We start from the raw sequence: 12701 nt of genomic DNA, 5'->3' as shown, positions 1-12701 counted from the left end.
ATCTGACTTTGCTGCAGCCTGGAATTGAACTACTGGTTTGGTCTGGTCAGAGGAGAACTGGCCCCCCAGCTGAGCCTGGTTTCTCCCAAGGTTTTTCTCCATTCTGTTACCGATGGCGTTTCGGTTCCTTGCCGCTGTCGCCTCTGGCTTGCTTAGTTGGGGTCACTTCATCTACAGCGATATAGTTGACTTGATTGCAAATAAATGCACAGACACTATTTAACTGAACAGAGATGACATCACTGAATTCAATGATGAACTGCCTTTAACTATCATTTTGCATTATTGACACACTGTTTTCCTAATGAATGTTGTTCAGTTGCTTTGACGCAATGTATTTTGTTTAAAGCGCTATTTAAATAAAGGTGACTTTGACTTTGACTACTTTGTTGAGGGTTTTTGTTAAATGTGAGCCAAAATTATCATAACTAAAAGAACCAAAGACTTAAACTATTTCAGTTTGTGTGCATTGAATTAATCTAATACACAAGTTCCACAGTTTGATTTGAAATAAATGAACATTTCCATGACATTCTAATTTATTGAGATGCACCTTTATCTTGCATTATGAACTATAATGTTGTCTGAATTCTGAGTGATTAAATTAATTCCCCAAATATGGTTCACTGTGGTATAGCCATAATGCACCCTTCATTGTTTCCAAGGTAAAGGTTAAAGTTTATTTATATGGCACCTTAAAACAACATAAATGTTAGGATGTAGCAAAAACATAGTAAAACAGAACATGACAAGAAATCAATCCAATAACTTAAAAGCATAATAAAAACGAAAATGTATAAGTCAAAAAACAGTCATAACCTGGAACATCACAAAAACTTAAACACTTAAAGAAATTCATACAAAATAAAACCAAGTTATGAGTAAGCCTGAGAAAAGAAATTTAGGTTTTAATTGATGCTTTAAAAGTGCTTAATGTAGGAGAAGCTCTTATCATTAAGAATAGAGTGTTCCAAAGTTTAGAAGCATAGACTGAAAAAGACCTTTCTTTTTCACGAGATTTCGGGACATTTAATAACAGCTGGAATGAAGATCTGAGTGATCTCTCAAGAGAATAAAAACTTAAAACTTCTGATATATAAATAGGAGCAAGTCTTTGAACACGTAAGTTAAATCCTTAAAATCAATTATTTTTCTCACAGGGAGCCAATGGAGAGAGGCATGGTGAAATATGTTCCCTCTTTTTGTCACAGTCAGGAAATGAGCTTCAGCATTTTGGACAATCTGTAACCATGAGAGTGATGACTGATTTATTCCAACATACAAGGCATTGCAGTAATCAAGCCTTGAGAAAATAAAAGTGTGAATAACGGTCTCCAGATCCCTAAAAGTAAGTAAGTGCTTTCACTTTCTAAGTCGCTTTAGCTGGAAAAAGCTGCCCCTGACCACCGCATTTATTTGTTTTTCAAACCTCTATCCGAATCAAATGTGACACCCAGATTTTTAACATAGTAGTGTTTTTTTCTTTTTTTAACTAAAGTTGGCCCAAAGAAACCACTGTCAATCTGCGGTTTTGAGCCAAACAGGATAACCTCTGTCTTATTTTCATTCCACTGAATAAAGTTTTCATCCATCCATTCTTTAATGTCCTTTAAACATGCTAGCAGGGGGAGAAACAGAATCTAATGGTAAACAGAGCTGGGTATCATCTGAATAGATGTGATAGGAGATCAACAATCAGTGTACACTTGGAATGTATTGCTATAATAATCAGTAAGCTTACAAATTTAAAATAACTTACAAGAAAATAATAGCTTGTGTAAATTCTACAAGATGGCTTAATCTCAGTAGTATAGATAGCCTGGCTAAATTATGTAATAAAAAAAGGACTTTTTATAACAGAGATCTGCAAACGTGTCGCCTAATCTCAAAATTTTCTTGCCAAAGTCCCATAATTGTGCGTTTTAGCGAAATGTAGGTTTAATCTTTGTAAATAAATCATAATATATGCCAGTGGTCTGGAAGCGTCATTTGTTTACTCGACCACAAGAGCGCGCGCGCCTGACAGGAATGACGGTTATTTCTGAGGGAGAGTTTTCAGGGAGGTAAAATACTTTAATTATATCACGAGAAATAAATAAATATATGATTTGTTTCACTACAAATTATAACACGTACTTTTTATGGCAAGTTATGGGAGTATCATCACTTTAATCACGTTAAAATGTCTTGAGTAGAGGGATTTACTTGACTCAGTCAAGCTAAATGAAGCTAACTTAATGGTTTTAATCTAAAGATTGTTGTAGATATATGCTTTCGAAATTGACTTCTTAGTTTTACACAATAACAAAATGTTATATTAATCCAAATATGTTGAAAGGATAGTCTCTTTCACCTACATTAGTCATAACAACACTTATACTCCCTTGTGAAAAAGAAGTGTGCTTAATTGTATTAAAAGTTTACTTGTTGTGTACTTCCAATCTTAAAGAGCATATTGCAGGTTAGAAGACCCAACGAGTCAATGTATAGAAAAATAATGTAGGAACTAGATTTTCTTAAAAAAAAAATTATAAATACGCTACAGTGGCTTCTGGAGTCGTTTTTGTGATAAAATTTTACTTCCGCATCTGAAAATGGGCGTGACGGGCGTGACGTAGCAAGAGGGAGAGCGGTCGATTCAAACAACAGGGGGAAAAATGGACCACAATGACGTTTCAGACGCTGAGGAAATTGTTCATACTTACTTGTATGACGGACCACAGCCATACAATTATGAACCTGCTAGGCTGCCAAGAGAGCAGGGACAGGCCAGGATTAATGTTAGACAGAACAACGGTCAGAGGAGACAAATTGAGTTGTGGTGTGAGGAGAACCAGTGGAGAACAGGGCAGGTGTCTTGGTGAGAGACCAGTGTTAGCTTATAGATACACGTTCGCTAACGATATAAACTGTGCTCACAATATTGTACAGATTATTACCATCGTATAACAGTTAATAGCAAATATATTATTGGTCATCTGGGCGTATTGGAACTTACAATAACAGAAACTAAGCTTTGATCAGGCGTTTGTCATGCTCATTAATATCCGTCCAGACTTACGTTACGTGACATAACTTAGCAGTTTCTCATCGAGAGACGGAGATATTTTTATTCCTGATACAATTTTTTGTTCCATAGGTGCATGTGTGGGAAATGCGAGGCAATGTTTAAAGCTGAGGAAAGTCAGTGTTGCAGGGAGGTGGATGCCTACTGGGCCTTAGTGGAAAATGTCACACCCAGACTTGATGTGCAGTGCCTGACTCTGCACCCAGGCTTTTGAGGCTTGCTGTCTGAACCCATATGTGCTACAGATAGCCTATATGCACTTCAGACAGGAGCATGGACCTCTCCAGGCCAGCAGACATGAGTATGTTTATGGTAGAGATAATTTATTACTTTTGAGCTAAAAAGACATGTTCTAAGCGATCTCACGCGTTTTTTAGGCCAAAACATTTTTCACATACCGCAAACATCTATATCTCCTCACCATCCGCTAGCTGCCTGTCCCCTGAACACAAACGCAGCTAAAACATATATCACACTATTTGATGCCATTGGTATAAGACTATCAATATTGATATTTCTTCCATGTCTCAAGGCAATACCGCTACACTGCATACCGACAGGTTGTCCGCTGGGCCTATGGCATTCTGGGCAGGCACATCAGGAAGCCCTTACCTGCATGTGTTGTGTCAGCCATTAGAAGACAGTTTCCAGAGGAAGGAGGACTCTATAAAGGTTTTGAATGGCTCAATTTTGTTGACAATCAATAGAAAATAAACAAATCACAAATTGTTGTATAAAACTTTTTATGATCATATATACAATTTAACAATCTTTCGGGTATCACACTAAGATTTCGTTAACGTGTTAAATCATGAATGCTGTGTTATATACACGCCAACAGCCTCATCCTTGTTGATCCTCTGGAGGGATCTGGAAAGGGGAGCAGGTGTAGTGGAAAACAATACTGTGCTGCGTTCTCGTAGAGCCTGTGGTGACCTGGAGTATTCCTCTCTCAGAGATTCCATGAGGGCTGATGCATATGCTGGGAGAAGGAAGCAAAAGTGTAGATCACATTCATTGCTAACTCGTGGTCTGACTTGCTTAATATTTAAGAACTGACTGAAACTGCCCACCATATGATGGCTTTTCCTTAACAGGACGGACTACCCAGCCACCTTTGCGGAACCTTGGGTAGCGAACCGCATAACACGCCTCACCATCACTGGTTCCAGCAACTTCTCTGCTGCCATTGTGGTTGAAATGCAGGGCTGCCAAGAGAAGTCTGTAGAAAAAAAGTCATTTTACCCATTACAAGTTGTGCATATGTAAATAAACCCAGAAGTAAAAAACTGGGGGAAAAAAAGCATTGCTTACTGCAAATTTAATGAAATTTGGGCTGCTGTGTTAGACTGCATTAGTTTCAGAAAGTACTCATTCTTTCACATCACACACTTACCTGCTGTACATCCCAAGAAAGGAGAACCCAGTGTGCTTTGGTGCAAAGTGCAGGATAAGGGAGTGAAATGCCTCCAGTGAAAAAGTCTGATGCTGTGGGGACAACTGCCGAACATCCTTTACCAGCGCTGTTCTAGTAGCTACACTCTCCAGTTGATCCTGCATAAACAAACATTTTGTTTTTAAGATGAGTCATGAGTGTATGACCACAATGAGGTGGGATTTTTTACAGACAACTTCATTATAAAGAAAAACAACACATCTAAAAAATAATTTATCATAATCTGTGACAAAAATGCTATTATAAACTACATTAGTGGATAAATCAGCAGTAAAATTTAATCTAGAAAAATCTGAACATTAAGGGAAGAAAAAAAATAATTTAGTGGGAAACAAATAAGAGACAATAAGTTTAACACCTAATCTGGTAAAACTTTACCCATTGCTCTTTGCATTGTTGTAAAATACATTAATAAAAAATTATTTTATAGCCTACTATAAAAAATGTTTATGTATAGCACAGCTGTTTAATGAGTCACTGTATTATGATATGAAAGGCTCCAATACAGTGCGGCACAAAGCGCTTATACGATACCCGATCTGGCAAAAATGGCAGTATCGAATCCGATACTCAGCATAGGCATCGGCTTGGGCATCCCTAATAAACAGTATTTTGTACCTGGTTCCAGCCATTCCTTGTTCCTTGCTTCGCCCTCCAGAGGTGGATGTGCACAGCAGGGAAACGTAGGAGTGCCATGTTCGTGGATGTCCTGAACGTGGTTGACCATGCTCTTCCACTTGGCCTCCATCACATCTGCATCTCCATTAGGAGTGGAAGCGGCAGTCCAGTAGAGGTGGTTAATAACAGCTGGCCTCCACAGCTTCAGTTCTTCACACTCCCTCTCCTTTGCAGCAGCATCCAATGCTTTCCCTAGACCTGTTTCACAACAGAAACACAAAATGTTAAAAAGGAAAATGTAATTATAGACAATATAAACAAAACTACCTTCATCAAGATACATACTTTTTCCAATATGCCAGATGTCAAAGAAATGGCTTGTTCCTTTGGGACACAACTCCTCCCGCACCCACTTGGCAACCTGAAATGTTTGAAAAAACACATTGATTACAAGAACATTTGATTTTAGCTGTAAATAGAGTCAGGGGCAAGATTCATGTGCGTTTCTTTACCTGCCGATTTCTGTCTGTGATCAGGGCTGACACTTGCATATGTTGCTGAGTCAGAAAACTTATGCTGCGCTTTAGGCCCTCTAACTCACACCAGCTGCTACTTGGGACCTCGGAGCTCTATAAAAAATATTTTGTCATCTCACTGTGTAACATTAAACAGGTGATATGTGTGTTTGATAATATTAACTTACCTGGACAAGTTGAAGATCTAAAACCTTGTTGATTCTGTCCTCAATCAAAGAGTATGTGCCATATTTTGCACAATGGCCAGGAGAATCTGACCTATGAATGTCAAAAACAGTTTAATTCATATGGTTAAGCACAAAAACTAATACATTAAACTATATTATCCAGTTTAGACTTGTTTTCCATTGTAATGATATAAGCTGAAGTGTGCTACCTGCAGTCACCAGACAGGATCAGTCCACCCCTCATCTCTTTCAGATCTCTGATGATCCCTGCCTGCTCATTCTGCCACGCCTGCACGATGGTTGGAATCGTGTACAAGCGCTGATGGCGAAAATAGGTGCTGGCACTGATGCTCTGAAGCCCAAACAGCTTCAACATCCTGATGGTCTGGGTAGCCATGCAACCTGAAAAGTGGATGGCCCCACTCAGTAATAGGTTGCAGGCTGGCATATTGCGATGCAGCATTGGCTGGTTCTGCCAAAAACGCTGATACCCACATGCTGCACAGACCTAAGAGATGTATGTGAAAGGCAGAAAATGACTATAACATACAAACAACAAAGTATAATGATTAAAACAAACTATACAAGTTATGTTACAACATCATTTTCTACCAGAAAACACAAATAGTTTCTTACTTGCTTTATTTTTACAAAAGTTCCCTCCTGCTTCTCAACATTGCCTTGGGTTTCCCCACAACAGGCTGGGCAAATGGTAAAGAGAGACATCAACTGGCTTTGGCACAATGAACTTATCAGCAGCACTGAAAAAAAAGAAAAACATTATTTTTGACTTGACACAATTTGATCATATAAAAACTTAAATAAAAGAAAAATAAGTCTTACTTGAGGTCAGGGTGAGATTCCTGCTGTGGTTCCTCATCAGATGAATCACTTGTCATTTCCCCCTCTGGGATCCATGACATATCACCAGGTTTGTCCATGAAAACAGAGGATGACTCATCATCGGTATGCACAGGACTGGGCAGTGGAGTTGACGTTGATTTCTCAAACCTTTCTGTCCGAGTCCCCACACTGACCATCTTGGGCTGTGCCTGGACAGCTAGAATAAAAATAAGTCCAGTTATACAATTGTGTAACAGCATGTATATGATACATCATAAATATATTTTTTTACTTTGAGCAATGATGGAGCTATAACGTAACTTGACTCTTCTTAGAAGCAAATAAAAGAAAACAGCTTCTTGGAAAAAATGAAATTTAATATTGTAACGTTAGTAGGCTAGTTATTAAAGTTGCTGATCTGTGGACACTGGATAGTTCATTCATTGCACATCATATTTAATGTAAAATGTTAATCCACCTGATGAACGATGTGAAGGTCTGAGGTCACACTGTGAGCCAAAGTGATGCACAGATGATTGAGGGGCCAGAGGAGAGAAAGGCTCTTGCTCTGGGTCAGCAACAAACACTGCAGCACTGGCTGAAGATGTATCTCCCACTTCATTACTTGCAATTTCTGATAAATCCTTATAAACAAACATGACAAATTACGAATTAGCTGTGCTAGCAACTAGCATTAGTTATTATGCCTAACAAGCTAGTTGCGGTACTTTACAACAACTTATACACGCCACGTTGCTTCTCATTATTTAAATCATTATGTTGACTGATTTGTTAGTTAGTAAATGTAAAAAAAAAAAAGACTTACGTTGCACAGTTCACGTTTTCGTCGAGCTGCATCTCTGACGGATCCGTGACCACCGTGTTTCCCGCCGGCGGGAGAACCCGAAGCTACGTGCACTGAAGGAACCGCACCAGCTCTGAGTCTCACTCGGTTCTTACTTCGGTATCCCATGTTGAACTCCATCATATCGCCGGGACGATAATCCTCCGATCTGAAGTGAACGCTACACACGACCGCGTTTTCCGAAGCCGAAGCGGAAGAGAAATCCCGTCTCTTCACCTGCACAAACCGCACCCAGGCACGAAAGATAGCACCGTCCTTTTTCTTGTTAGGAAACCGGTGGACTCGATGTCCTGACAGGCTGGATTTTTTGCAAGCTCCACAAACACAATAATTTACCATGACGATGATAAATTGAAATACAAAACCTACTGAAAACACACTGACTCACGACCGCTCTTACTGAATACCAACCTACTCTGCACTGAGCAGCGGCAGAGCACAGCAGCACACGTCTCCCTCTTGTGACGTAAAATGACGCGATGTTGGAAAAAAAAAGCGTTTTTTACGAGCAGTCAAAGAAACGCTCACTTTATCTACTAAATTGGTGTCCTTATGTTATTTTAAACCATTTTAAATCCTGCATTATCTTTTTATATGGTATTTTCATACACGGTTAAATATTAATTTAGATTTTTTTTTAACCTGCAATATGCTCTTTAAAAGTATACGTTACCTTTTTAAAAGTGCATTTACAGATAATATCATATAATTTAAATTAAAGGCCACTTAATTGTACTTTCAATTACACTTTAATGACAATAGGTCTTAACAAACTTAAAGGGTTAGTTCGCCCAAATTTGCAAAATTATGTCATTAATAACTTACCCTCATGTTGTTCCAAACCCGTAAGACCTCCGTTTATTTTTGGAACACAGTTAAAGATATTTTAGATTTAGTCAGAGAGCTCTTAGTCCCTCCATTGAAACTGTGTGTACAGTATACTGTCCATGTCCAGAAAGGTAAGAAAAACATAATCAAAGTAGTCCATGTGACATCAGAGGGTCAGTTAGAATTTTTTGAAGCATCGAAAATACATTTTGGTCCAAAAATAGCAAAAACTACAACTTTATTCAGCATTTTCTTCTCTTCCGTGTCTGTTGTAAGACAGTTAAAAAAACAAAGCAGTTTGTCATATCCGGTTCGCGAACGAATCATTCGATGTAACCGGATCTTTTTGAAACAGTTCACCAAATCGAACTGAATCATTTTAAACGGTTCGCGTCTCCAATACGCATTAATCCATAAATGACTTAAGCTGTTAACTTTTTTAATGTGGCTGACACTCCCTCTGAGTTCAAACAAACCAATATCCCGGGGGAGTAATTCATTTAATAATTACACTGTACACAGTACTGTACACAGTACACTGATTGAATCAACACAAATCGTGTGTGTTGCCAATGGAGACAAGACGCTGTGGTGGTGATTAAACGATTAAACCAAACTTAGTACTATAACGTACAGGGTCCTGCAAGAAAAAGACAAGCCCGGCAAATCCGTGGCCAGAACACCAGAATATGAACGCTTCCGCAAAGTTTCTCGCTAAGCGTTTCCTCCCATACAAAAACATAAACACTTAAATTAAATTTATGCATTTAGCAGACACTTTTATCCAAAGCGACTTACAGTGCATTCAGGCTATCGATTTTTACCTATCATGTGTTCCCAGGGAATCGAGCCACCAACCAATTGAGCTACATGGCTTAATGTATTAAGATGCTATTAAAATATCAAATTAAATATACAGTTCATTATTTTAATGAATATGCATATAGTATTTTCCTCACATACCACAAAATGTGGCATAATGGACTAAGATGATAAAGGCCAAACTCAATATGCTTCTCTACATTATTAAAATACATTAAAATTATTAAAATACAAGCAGGTGAGCCCAGAATAAACGCAACACGCAAAGTTTCGCGTTAAGCATTTTTCCATATAAAACAAACTGTCTACAACTCGTTTATTTCACTGTCTTTGTCCATTAAGATAAATTATGTGTTTTATTTATAATGATTTTCTATAGGAGGAAAACGTTTAATGTACAATTTAACGCACTGCGTTCTGTACTCGTCTGCTTGCCTGTACGGAGTTGATCCTTTTAAAATCACTTAATGCATAATGCACGTTCATATTTGCTGGTCTGTATATACGTTGAGTCAACAACAAGACATATAGCAGGGATAGGCAACTTCGGTCCTGGAGGGCTGTCCTGCAAAGTTTAGCTCCAACCCTAATTAAACACACCTGAACAAGGCAATCAGTGTTTTCGGGATTACTAGATAGATACAGGCAGGTGAGTTTTTATGAGGGCTGAAGCTAAACTCTGCAGGATAGTGGCCCTCCAGGACCGGAGTTGCCTATCCCTGAAATATAGGCTAGGCCTATTGAATTGTCTTTATCATATTATGTAAGTTATTAAGCCACATTAAGCGTTTTGCTGTATGGGAGGACAAAATTTGCGCATTGTGTTCATAGCCATCTGCTTGCCTTGTATTACATTACATAATAACTATATATCTAATTTGGTCTTTTAAATGAACTTAATGTATCTTAATACATTTTGCCATATTAAGTGTTTGTTTTTTCTACAGGAGGAAACGCTTAACGAAAGACTTTGTGCATTGCGTTTATATTCTGCTGTTCTGTGGCCACGGATTTGTCGGTCTTGTCTTTTTCTTGCAGGACCCTGTAAATTATAGTAGTAGGCCTACTAATATAGTTTTAATCGTTTAATCACCACCACAGTGTCTTGTCTCCATTTGCAACACACACGATTTGTGTCGATTGCAAGTGACGTCACAGGTAGCGGAGAGTGCAAGTGGCGATTGCAAGTGACATTGTAATTTAGTTTCTTTTTTCTTGTCTTCACCACCTGGCTACTGTTGTAAAATGTTGAGAGATTCAAACAAAAAGTTATCACTAAATAGAACAAAATAAAAAAAATAAAGACTGCAAGTGACGTCGCTAGCGGAAGCACAAGTGTATGAGAGTGCAAGTCTGAGAGTGCAAGTGCAAGTCTGCAGCCAGACCCTTCTCAACCAACGAGTTAGAACAACTTGAACTTGAGTAGAAATTGAAAGCTTGAAATAATCAAGTACTCCTCGCTGCAGACTGTAGCGCGGTGACGTCACGTAGATACGTGACGTATGTGTTTACCGCGCATGCACAGTAACGTATATGTATTTTCCGTAAATACGATTGTGCGCCGTACTGACTGTCATTAATGCGTATATCCATGTTCATTCACTTCCAGATGTTCGTAAGGTATGGTGGATATGAGATATTACTTTTGTTTTCTTAAAAATTTGCGTTTAAATTGCTTTTAATTGTAAGAATGCTTTGGTCATAATCATAGGGAGTGTCATTGCAAATGTGTGCGATTTCAAACATTTATGACATGTTTTATGATATAGTATTCGAATGCTGGTCTTTCAAAGTCTTATTTCGCCTAAAATGAACCATTAAAGATGTCTTAAAATAGAGCAGAAAGACTTTATTAATGTAAGAAATGCCATTGATGGTTGCATGCATTGCAAAAAAAATATCATATTTGTAATCTTTTTCATTAACATTATCAAAGATTAATAGATACTGTAACACATGTATTGTTCATTGTTAGTTCATGTTAATTAATACATTAACTAGTATTTACTAATGACAGCTTATTGTAAAGTGTTACCTCTTAAATTGATCTTCATATGTCTTAATATGACTTTTTGGGGACATTGTCAGTGAGAAGAAATTCAGAGAAGAGACTCACTTCATGTGGCTAGAGTACTGTAATTATCTGTTTTTCTTTTCTTTTTGTCGTGAACTGGAGTGCATTGTCTGAACAATACAACCTGAGTTCCGGGCGTCATGTTCTCTGACCCAGTGTACGGTGCAGTGAGATATTTAAAGACTGTCCACCTGGCTGTGTGAGGAATTGCAGGAGGAGAGTCCTGTGTGGGTTTGATCCATTCAAAGAATTTGAGGGCTACTGCTTGGCTTATTGTTTTATCAGGGATGGAGGTGAATTTTTTTCTCGTGTCATGTCTATAGTCTAAATCTATATTTGTATATACAATTATATTTTCTGTTTTGTTCTTTGAAATAAATAAAAAAGATCACTGTCATCAGTTTGGTTTTTTTGGAGGCACCTTGCATAAAATGGGATGCAGACACTGAAAATATACTGTATGTAGTCAACTGAACTTAAAATTACTTTATTGGCTTAAATGTTTCACATGCAGAATTGCCAAAGCAAAAGAAAAATTTCCAAATTTATAGTTAATAAATAGATAAACAAGAACCATAGCAAAAGAAAGATTAAAATAAGAAAGGCAGTGGCTATTTAGAGCAAATGGCTATAGATTTTATTTATACTATGTTGAAATAGCAGGATTTTCTGCTATTTATATTACTTATTGCAAATAGTGGCAATTATCTGCACCTCAGTATTGTAGTACATTATAAAACAGTATGCAATAATTACTGAGTGTAAATTGTAATTTTAATTCAAATTATTAAATGGATGCCACCATATTAGGCATATAAAAGGCAGATTCGGACCCGGATCGATTGCAACAAATTGTGAACAACACACGTTTTACCATCTGCACTACTAGAGTCGACGACTGTACTTTTATCTGTTGTAATTTTGACTAGCTCAATAAGAAATATAAGGTGCCATTAAAGTGTAATATTACAATATACACAGTGAAGTAAAGTGCAACAGAATGTTAATATATTGTAAGTAAGATACTATACAGATATTACAGAATAAACTTTAATTCCGTATAATTTTACCTCAGATGAAACATGGTTAAACATGGTTGTTTTTCCCGTCTTTTTTTACACCTTAATGTTCTTTAATACATTTACATTTTATTAGAGTTTTCTGTTAAGTATGCGCATCGTTTTAATGCACGCACGACGCTAAAACAACTAACCTCATCATGCAATGCAAATTACAAGCGCGTGCGCGGTAAACACATACGTGACGTACATACATGACATCACTGCGCTACAGTCTGCAGCGAGGGGTGTCTCGAAATAATAGGTAACCACGCAATATCTATTTTGATTAATGCGCATGCGACAAAATATTACGTCATGACGGCACACTACTTCACCAGTTTTTGAAAAATGCGCCATGCGCCAT

The sequence above is a fragment of the Carassius carassius genome, chromosome 8 (genome assembly GCF_963082965.1).
Source record: "Carassius carassius chromosome 8, fCarCar2.1, whole genome shotgun sequence".
Taxonomy (NCBI): Eukaryota; Metazoa; Chordata; class Actinopteri; order Cypriniformes; family Cyprinidae; genus Carassius; species Carassius carassius.
Note: the sequence above shows the minus strand (reverse complement) of the source record.